This window comes from Spodoptera frugiperda, chromosome 13 (assembly GCF_023101765.2).
Source record: "Spodoptera frugiperda isolate SF20-4 chromosome 13, AGI-APGP_CSIRO_Sfru_2.0, whole genome shotgun sequence".
NCBI classification, from domain to species: Eukaryota; Metazoa; Arthropoda; class Insecta; order Lepidoptera; family Noctuidae; genus Spodoptera; species Spodoptera frugiperda.
Genome location: NC_064224.1, coordinates 7214256 through 7223801, shown reverse-complemented (window position 1 = coordinate 7223801; position 9546 = coordinate 7214256). Strand labels below are relative to the sequence as shown.

General features: G+C 36.0%; 1 long non-coding RNA gene across 2 annotated transcripts; it reads right to left on the bottom strand.

Moving 5' to 3' along the window:
- Nucleotides 1-397: 397 nt before the first annotated feature.
- Nucleotides 398-7401, bottom strand: LOC118270811 (uncharacterized). 2 transcript variants are annotated; one of them, XR_007705854.1, is made up of 4 exons: nucleotides 7079-7401; nucleotides 4489-6214; nucleotides 3415-3947; nucleotides 398-1998 (listed from the first exon to the last, which is right to left on the bottom strand). It is a non-coding gene; the product is annotated as an uncharacterized LOC118270811 (long non-coding RNA). The 2 variants fall into 2 exon arrangements; XR_004783256.2 differs by having other exon boundaries at nucleotides 4489-7399.
- Between the last annotated feature and the right edge of the window lie 2145 nt (nucleotides 7402-9546).

Sequence of the window (9546 nt, the reverse complement as noted above, 5' to 3'; positions counted from 1 at the left end):
TAGCGTAATGTTAAATCATTAATTTGAGTGAAGTGCTCGCATTCATTCGCTAATCCCGTGGAATTTATAGGCACATCTTAGGTCCCTGTGTTCTTTTTTTGGGGGGCTCAAGTTTCCTATCATTTCACAAAATTTCACTCGAATCGTTACAGCGGTCAGGGGAACAGATGATACTTATTGATAACTAGCTACTTCCGCGCGGTTTCACCCGCTCTGCTTGGCTGCTATTGGTCATAGCGTGATGTTTTATAGCCTATAGCTTTCCTCGATAAATGCACTATCCAACACAAAATGAATTATTCAAATCGGACCAGTAGTTCCGGAGATTAGCGCGTTCAAACAAACAAACTCTTCAGCTTTATAATATTAGTATAGATAGTATATAGTATAGATAACGTAAGATTAAGGGCAAAGATACTTACTTTCTAATGTTTCAAATAAGAACAATATATTGCATTAGTAATCAGATGAAGTAACGTATTGTTACATTTATGAACAAACAACATAATGAAACTGAAGTGCCTTTTCTCACATAGACATCGCTCAAAGCGAATTAAACTTATAAACTCATTTATTTTTCCACCCTCTCAACATCTACCGATGTCGCGGCCCGCAGCAGGCTCAAAAGGCGATGGTGAGATGAATTTGACGTCTATGAGAAGGATTGGCCCCGAAAGCTGTAGGAAGTGATGAGTAGAAAGAGAGTAGGAATGCTTTTGCTTTGCAGTGGGAGAACCATGAAATGGATTGTAGAAATAACTGGTCTCTTTGGAATTCCAAAATAACGCTGATACGCGCGATGTCAGTGTTTACGTGGCTGGTACAGGACGCCTCATTCATTCCTTTTTTTATAGGCTCGATATTAAAAAATAATAATAGAGGTATTAGATTAGACCGATATGTATGTACGTAACGGTTACTACGAATGATTTTGTATGAAAATAGGTACTTACGGCCTGATATCAAAAAAGGACAATATATGTATTAGATTTGCAATAGGATGAAGTATTCTTACAGTTGTGAACAGTATTGAACAACTGACATAAGTCCCGGCTCAACCGGAGTGATACTATGGCCTAACAGAAAATTGACGTGTAACAATGCTTGTGTTGTGATTCCCCGTGTGAATTAGGTTATCGGAGGCCCGATTCTACCCCCGCTACCTTCAAATCCCCAATCCTCAATTTTTTACCCCAAAAAGTCTGGTGACGCAATTTAAACTCTTCTGGTGTTTCTGGTGTCCTTTGGTATTTAGCGAATTTAGGGTTTTTAGTGTCATGTTGTTCGTACCGATCATATTACCAACTTTTACCCGAATCGTTATAGTAGTCAGGGAAACAGATGTTTATTAAATGATTATAACATAAGATTAAATACAAGAGCATAGGTACTTACGTTCTAATTTTTCAAATAATAACAATATATTGCATTAGTAATCAGAAGAAGTATAGGTATAGGAACGTAATGAGACTGAAATGCGTTTTCTCACATATCCACATGCTCAAAACGAATTAACTATTTAAAATTAAAGTATATGTTTATTGTAAGTGCCTATTTTTAGACTTAATTTATTTTTCCACCAATTCAATGTCAATCGATGTCTTGCACCGCGGTTGGCCCGGATGGCAATGACGAGATGAACTTGACGCATATAAAAAAGATTGGCTCTGAAACCTATAAGAAGAGACGAGTAGAAAGAGAGTAGAGATGCTTTTGCCCTGCAATAGGAGGACAATAATATGAATGATAGAAATAACAGGGATCGTCTGTAATGCTCAGAGTCAAAGAAAATAAGATACCAGCACTAGTAAGACAAAAGATTCGAAGATTAGAAGAAAATAACGCCGCCGTGGCTGTTGTCATCGTGCGCGTGGCTGGTACGGGACGTGTCATCAAGTCTTTTATTAAAAAAGAACAATAGCGGTATTAGATTAGACAGATGTGTAGGTACGTAATGATTACAAAGTAAGATCTTGTATGAATATAGGTACTTACTTCCTGAAATTACAAAAGTACATATATGTATTAGATTAGCAATCAGATGAAGTATTCTTACAGTTGTGAACAGTATTGAATAACCAACATATGCTTGTGTCGGCACAACCGAAGTTATACTATGACCTAACTGAAAACCGTATCCCGGAGACCCAATTCTCCCCCTCCGTAATCTCTTCACCAAAAAAGCTGGTAACGTAATAGTAACTCATCTGGTGTTTGTATACCGTCCACGACGTCGATTGCTTACCATCAGCTGATAGCATTTAGCGAATCGTAAAATGTTAGTGTTGTGCTAATTTTAGTGTTGTGTGTGACTTTTAGTGTTGTGCTCGCATTTATTCAATAATCCCGTGGATATTATAAACCCGTCAAAACTAAATACGGCCCACCCTGTTTTTAGGTCTTTTTTAGTTAAAACTTTTTGTTTAGTTATTTAGAAAGTATTTTTTTTTTTAGAAATTCCCACAAAATACACTTTTTACGGAAATCTCAGCAAAATAACGAAAATGAAAACCTAATCCATGTCCTTTAATTGTGTGATTATTGTTTAAATATTGTTATGTTTTGTAGTGAATGGAGTCTTCTTCAATCTATAGACAGTATTGGAGTCTATTTGTTACACTTTTATTGCGATGGGTGATCGTTTCGTCTGATAGCCATTCCTGACAGACTAAGCGTGTTTATGAATTCCTGTCAATTATGTATTTGACTTCACGTATCTTTATTGCTTCTTTTTAGTTGATCCAGTAGATATTCAATAGTTTTGAGACTGGGTCTCATTGCAGCTGGTGCAGAACCCTTATTCACAATTATCAGGTCTTATTAGCTTACTAAGCGAATGTCCTTTAAAAACAACATTTAAATGAGAGAAACTGTTAGTTCCATCAATGCAAGGATTCATAAACCGATTATTGTTGTTTTTCTACACTACTAATCGTCTGTTTAATACTGAAAAACTTGACCTATTAAATAAAACACTTAAAATTTTGTCTGAAACATTAATTACTCATAAACATGTTGACTTTGTTATCAAATGCTTTATTTCATTAACCTCTCGTATGCCGTATATAAGACAACAATAGAAAACACATTGTGTCTCGCGTGGATCCACGTTCCAAACATACGAAGGATTAATTACTAGCAAACCCGGCGAACTCCGTTTTGCCGCCATTTTTGTATCAGAGATGGCGCTGTTTGTGAAGAATGTTCTTCACTGTTTTCCTGCTTTTCTCTTGAATTTTCTTGCTACAAACCTCACGGTGTTCGAGACCTTTCCATCGAATGTAAAACCGTGGAAATAGGTTCGTGCGTTATGGAGTTATAACTAATTGCACCCGAATCGTTACAGTGGCTGGGAAACAAGTGTATTTAACTATTATAACGTAAGATTAAATAAAGATATACATAGATACTTACGTCCTAATGTTTTGAAATGAAAACAAAATATTGCATGAGTAATCAGAAAAAGTATTGTTACATTTATGAACAACCAACATAATAAGACGAAATGCTTTTTTCACATAGACACATGCTTAAAGCGAATAAACGGTTTAAAATTGCTGGTGCTTATTTTAAGCCCTGACTAAGATTTATTTTTCCATCGAATCCATGTCAACCGATGTCGCGGCCTGCGGTAGGCCCGGAAGGCAACAGTGAGATGAACTTGACGCCTATGGGAAGGATTGACCCCGAAATCCCAGAGTCACTTTTGCCCTGCAGTGGGGGGACCATAATATGGGTAATAAAATTAACTGGGATCGTCTGGGATGCTCAGAGTCAAAGAAAATAAGATGCCAGCACTATTAAGACAGAAGATTTGGAAGAAGAAGAAGTCTGTCTTTTACGATCTGATATTAAAAAAGAGCGACAGAGGTAGCAGATTAGACAAATGTCTATAGGTACGCAACGATTACATCGTAAGATTTTGTATTTATAAATATACTTACGGGCTGATATTATAAAAGATAAATATATGATTAGCAATCAGATGAGATATTCTCACAGTTGTGAACAGTATTGAACAACTGACTGAACCGATGTAAGTGACAGCACAAACTTTGGCCTAAAAAAAATTACGTGAAACAACGCTTGTGTTGTGTTTCGCCGTGTGAATTACGTTATCGGAGGTCCAATTCTTCCCTTCCGTAGTCTCCTAATCCCCAGTCCTTAAACCTCCTCACCAAGAAGGCTGGTAACGCATTTTAACGCCTCTAGTGTTTCTTGTGTTTATGGATATGAGTAGTGCCGATTGCTAACCATCAGCCGATAGCATAGCACTAAGTGTGTTGTTAAATGATTTACTTTAAGTGAAGTGTTCGCATTCATTCACTGATCCCTTGGAATTAATAGGTACATCTTAGGTCCCTGTATCCTTTTTTGGGGTCTCATGTTACCTATCATATTACCAAATTTGATCCGAATAGTTACAGTGGTCAGGGAAATAGTTGTATACTTAATGATTATAACATAAGATTAAGAACAGATACTTACTTTCTAATGTTTCAAATAAGAACAATATTATATTGCATTAGTAATCAGATAAAATATTGTTATAATTATGAACAAACAACATATTAATGAGACTGATATGCCTTTTATCACATAGACACTATCATGCTCAAATTGAATAAAATTACTGTTTAAAATGTAACTTGGACGGGACGCGTCATCCATTCCTTTTTTACAGACTGATATTTAAAAAATACAGTAGTTAGAGATATGTAAGTACGTAACGATTACAACGTAAGATCTTGTATGAATATAGATACTTACTTCCTGATATTAAAAAATAACAATACATGTATTAGATTACTAATTCTTACAGTTGTGAACAATATTCAAGAAGCGACCGGAGGGATACTATGGCTTAACAGAAAACTGACGTGAAACATCGTTTGTGTTAAGTTTTGCTGTGTGAATTAGGTTATCGGAGACCCAATTCACCCCCTCCTTAATCTCCTAATCCCCAATCCTCAAATCTCTTCAAAAGGTTGATAAATGCAATACAACGTAATATTTTGTATGAATATAGGTACTTACTTCCTGTTATGAAAAGATTACAACAATTGTATTAAATTAGTAATCAGATGAGGTATTCTTGTATCCTTTTTTTGGGGTCTTAAGTTACCGATCAAATTACCAAATTTTACCCGAATCGTTACAGGGGTCAGGTAGACAGATGTGTAAGTACGTAACGATTACAATGTAATATTTTGTATGAATATAGGTACTTACGCCCTGATATTAAAAAATAACAATATATGTATTAGATTAGCAATCAGATGAGTTATTCTTAAAATTGTGAATAGTATTGTACAACCGACTAAACCGACCTAAGCGCGGGCCCAACTGGAGGGATGATTTGGCCTAACAGAAAACTGATGTGAAACAACGCTTGTGCTGTGTTTCACCGTATGAATTAGGTTACCAGACGTACATTTTTGCCCCTTCGTAATCTTCAAATTCTTAAACTTCGACCCCAAAAAAATAACTGCTTTGGAAAACTAGGTTTTTGAAGTTCTTTTTTATCTTTAGTATATTACTACGAACACCTCTGTTGCTACTTATAATTCACATAGGTGCAACATTCTAATCAATACAAAGTAATCCAGCCCGAACACAAGGTAGTTACTGTACACTGTTGAGGAGTTCCCTTAACAATTACACATCTTCGTCATCAGACTCAACGCCAATCTCACTTCATCTAGGTGTAAAGTTCTTATCAACACAAAATAATCAAGTCCAAACACAATGAAGTTACTGTACACCGTTTAAGAGTCCTCTCGTCTGCCTCTAAACTCTATCCTCAAGTCGACTCCAGACCCATAATAAATTGTAGTGTTTATAAATCTTTATTGAAAAACATAATAGACGCATTACTCGCTCCTACAATTTTCGAAAGTTCTTCTCGGTTTCCCTAGGATTCCATCATCAGATTCTGACATACTGAAAATGGGATCCTCTTGGGAGTATAAACCCTTGTATAAAAAACAGTTAGAAAATCGGTCTACAATCGGTGAATAAATAAAAAATTAATAGCGAATGTAGTTTCCTCCTTTTTTTTTGAAGTCGTTAAAAAGGATGGTAACGCATTTGTATAATTCCTCTGGTGTTTTTGGTGTCCATGGATATGGATGGCGCCGATTGCTTACCGTTAGCTGATAGCATTATATCAAGAGACAACGTAATATCTTTAATAAATATAGGTACTTACGTCCTGGTATTAAAAAATAACAATATATGTATTAGATTAGTAATCAGATGAGGTATTCTTATACTTGACAGTATTGAACACCTGACTGAGCCGACCAAAGTGCGCACCAGACTAATACTTTGGCCCAACAGAAAACTGACGTGAAACAAGGCTTGTATTGTCCAGGCCCAATTCTCTCCCTTCGTAATCTCCAAATCGATTCCTTAATTGGCATAACCAGTTAACTCTTTATGAGCAAATGTTTCAGAAGACACTTAAAACACTATCATATTTTTTGTTCCAAACGAAAAAAGATTTGCAATCAGAAAAGGTATTTTTACAGCTGTGAACAGTATTGAACAACCGACTGAACGCCGTATAAGTGCTGGCTCAACCGGAGTGATGCTTTGGCCTAACATAAATAAATAAAAAAATAAAATAATCAAATAAATAAAATAAAAAAAATAATCTGACGAGACTAAATAACGCCTGTGTTGTGTTTCGCCGAGTGAATTAGTTTACCGGAGGCCCAAGTCTCTCCCTGCGTAATCCCCAATCCTCGAATCTTTACCCAAAAAGGCTTGTCACGCAATTTTATCTTCTCTGGTGTTTCTGGTGTCCATGGGTATGGGTGGCGTCGAATGCTTACCATCATCAGCTGATAGCACATAACCTATTGTTGAATCATTACTTATAGTGAAGTGCTTGCATTCATTCACTAATCCCATGGAATTTCTATGATTCCCTGTATCGTTTTTTGGGGTTTTAAGTTAACTGTCATATTAACTAATTTCACCCGAATCGTTATCTGTGGTCAGGTAGACAGATGTGTACTTTACATATTATAATTATAACGTAAGATTAAAGATAGATTACATTAATACTTACTTTCTAGTGTTTCAATATAAGAACAATATATTGCATTAATGAGACTGAAATGCCTTTTCTCGCACAGATACATTCTCAAAGCAAATGAACGTTTTAAAATTAAAGGTCATTGGGCGGAATCCGACCCGGTCGCGGACACGAATGAAAATAATATCAAATGAAAGAGTATAAATTTATTTAACATTAGGTATGGTTATTTTTTTTTAATCCATGGGACAAAAAAGTTACAACCAAAAATAGACGAAATTAAATCGCAACCTTCAGATAATTCCCAAATCGCTTAATGAAGCTGAAAATTGGCATAGACGTTAAGTACATCATTATAAACAAAATGTCAAAAATCCCCATCGATTCGACTTTTACCAAAAGAAATATTCAAGGTCAAAAGGTCAAAATTACGGTTTTTTCTATTTTTCTCAAAAAGGGTAAGTTTTATCGTACAAATATGTTCAACAGAGTTGTAGTCCGAATCGGATTGTTTTTTTGTTAATTAGTTAATTTATCGAATTATGCTATAAGCTATAAAACATCATGATACCTACAATTAATAGGAGCCGAGCAGCAAGTAAAGCCCCGCGAGTATCATGTAAAATATGTTTTATTTCATTAAAACCGTGATATCTCACGAATGAAAAGTCGTAAGACTAAAAATGATAAACCATTTTTGTAGAAAATTGTATGATCTACAACTGTGTCGAACAAATTTTTACGATAAAACCTTTTTCGAGAAAAATGCAAAAAACCGTAATTTTGACCTTTTAACCTTGAATATTTTTTTTTAGCAAAAGTGCGATCGATGGGGATTTTTGTCATTTTGTTTATAATAATGTACTTAACGTCTATGCTAATTTTCAGCTTTATGCGAATTATGTTAAGGATCTTGGTCACGCCGAATAAATAATTATGTATAAGTGTATTTTTCTCAACTCTCCCACATCCCACAAGAAAGCGACCCTTACCATGATAAACTAGACACATTTTAGTCATATATCCTGATAATTTCATTTCTGTCCGCTGTGGGTTTTTTTCCCATACAATTTGCCCATTGACCTTTAGAAGTGTCTTTATAGACCTCATTTATTTTCCACCCATTCGACGTCAACCGATATCTTGGCCCGCGGTAGGCCTGGCAGGCGATGGGAGACGAACTTATGATTTGACACCAAAACTATGGTAAGGGACTAGTAAAGACTTTTGCTCTGCAGTAGGAGGAATAATTAAAATAACTGGGATCGACTGGAATACTCAGAGTCAAAACAAATAAGACGCCTGCACTAATCAGACGATAGATTCCAAAAAAATGCCGACGTGACCGGTGTCAAAGTGCGCGTTGCTGGTACGGGAAATGTCCTCCATTTATTTATCTAACATTAAAGTCTGATATTAAAAAAGAACAATAGCGGTAGTAGATCAGATATATGTTTAGGTATGTAACGATTACAACGTAAGATCTTGTATTAATATATGTATGTACTTACAGGCTGATATTCAAAAGAACAATACATGTATTAAATTAGCAATCAGGTGAAGTACTCGTATTGTTACAGTTGTGAACAGTATTAAAGAACCGACATAAGTCCCGGCTCAACCTGAGTTATACTATGACTTAACTGAAAATTGACGTCAGACGACGCTTGTTTTGTGTTTTGCCGTGACAATTACATAAGTTATCGGAGGTCCAATTTTCCCTTTCCGTAGTCTCCTAATCCCCAGTCCTTAAATCTCCTCACCAAGAAGGCTGGTAACGCAATTTTAACACCTCTCGTGTTTCTGGTGTTTATGGATATGGGTAGTGCCGATTGCTAACCATCATCCGATAGCACTTAGTGTGTTGTTAAATGATTTACTTTTAGTGAACTGCTCGCATTCATTCACTAAACCCTTGGAATTTATAGGTACATCATAGGTCCATGTATCCTTTTTTGAGGTCTCATGTTAAGCCGGGTCCAGACGAGTGTAACGTGTAATGTAACATTACGTGTAATTTAGCATCAACAGTGTGGACGGCACACGAACTCAAAGCGAATTGTGAACGCGAAAATATTTCAAAAGCTGTGTGCCACTCAGTTGCGTCTTTGTGTTCGCGCGAAAAACCGACAGCCGATGGATCAACCGCGAGCGCCGCGCGAGCGTTACATGTAATGCTCGTACTGCCGTCCACACGTAGAATTCGTGTTACATTACACGGTGGATTACATTACACGTTACACTCGTCTGGACCCGGCTTTACCTATCGTATTACCAAATTTCACCCGAATAGTTATAGTGGTCAGAGAGACAGCTGTATACTGAATGATTATAACATAAAATTAAGAAAACTTACTTTCTAATGTTTCAATAAAAGTACGATACATTGCATTAGTAATCAAATGAAGTATTCTTACAGTTATGAACTAACAACATAATAAGACTGAAATGCCTTTTATCACATAGACATAATCATGCTCAAATCACTTAGACATAATCAT